The sequence below is a fragment of the Corythoichthys intestinalis genome, chromosome 1, assembly GCF_030265065.1.
Source record: "Corythoichthys intestinalis isolate RoL2023-P3 chromosome 1, ASM3026506v1, whole genome shotgun sequence".
Lineage (NCBI taxonomy): Eukaryota > Metazoa > Chordata > Actinopteri > Syngnathiformes > Syngnathidae > Corythoichthys > Corythoichthys intestinalis.
In genome coordinates, this window is record NC_080395.1 from 22,631,255 (window position 1) to 22,632,639 (window position 1,385).

The 1,385-nt window shown below is 38.8% G+C and overlaps 1 protein-coding gene across 1 annotated transcript in view; it reads right to left on the reverse strand.

Annotated features, from left to right (window-relative positions):
- Positions 1-1,385, reverse strand: part of LOC130906696 (serine protease 23-like) — a 70,189-nt gene that overhangs the window by 40,785 nt on the left and 28,019 nt on the right. The window lies entirely within an intron of this gene.

Genomic DNA, 1,385 nt, shown 5'->3' on the forward strand with positions numbered 1-1,385 from the left:
GGGCTGTCAAAATTATCGTGTTAACGGGCGGTAATTATTTTTTTTAATTAATCACGTTAAAATATTTGACGCAATTAACGCACATGCCCCGCTCAAACAGATTAAAATGACATCAAAGTGCAACTGTCCACTTGTTACTTGTGTTTTTTGGAGTTTTTTTGTTGCCCTCTGCTGGCGCCTTGGTGCGACTGATTTTATTGGCTTCATCACCCATGAACATTGTGTAATTATTGACATCAATAATGGTGGGCTACTAGTTTATTTTTTGATTGAAAATTTCACAAATTTTATTAAAACGAAAACATTAAGAGGTGTTTTAATATAACATTTCTATAACTTGGACTAACATTTATCTTTTAAGAACTACAAGTCTTTCTATCCATGGATCGCTTTAACAGAATGTTAATGTTAATGCCATCTTGTTGATTTGTTATAATAAACAAATACAGTACTTATGTACCGTATGTTGAATGTATATATCCATCTTATCTTTCCATTCCAACAATTTATAGAAAAATATGACATATTTTATTGATTGTTTGAATTGCGATTAATTACGATTGATTAATTTTTAAGCTGTAATTAACTCGATTAAAAATTTTAATCATTTGACAATCCTTTTGGAGATACATGTGTGGCAACTAGCAATTTTTAAATTTTTTTACATGATGTTTTAACAGTTGCCGTCATATTTGCGGGATCCAAGCAGCGTTCCAGGCAGTTCCACCTCAAAAACTCATGGCTGAACTCCGTTCCGGCTCGTTCCGGTGTTGTGCTGAAAAATGCCCCCCCCCGCGTGAAATGTCCCCCCTGACGGGAGCGCTTATTTATGACGGTTTATTGAGGTGAAAACATCAAATGTTTTCTTGGACGCACTACAGTAACGGATTTACGACTGAAAAATCAGTTTTGAATGAATAAATTACACAAAATACTAGTACTGTATTTTGGTAACAAATCGTGGACTGGGCCACATAACCATCTTTGAACTGAAATGTCTACAGGTTTTCACGACCATATCCCAATGACAACCACACAGGTATGACATTAGTTCAAGCAGAGTAAAATAATACATATTCACAGTACAAGATTTATTAATTCAAGCAGAGTAAAATAATACATATTCACAGGACAAGAAAGTCATTTCCGTGTCCATCGATTGGTAAGAAAAAGCTGTTTGTACGAGTGACGTGTGGGTGCTCCCGTCAGGGGGGACATTTCACGGGGGGGGGGGCATTTTTGGGCGCAACACCGGCCCGCTTCCACTCGTAGCCGTCACCGCTCCCTCCCTTGCCTGCGATGAGGCTGGCGTCCGATTGGTCGTGTGCGATGTCAGACACTGCAGCTTGCGTCTCAACTCTCAACGCCCTCCCTCGCAAGACCCA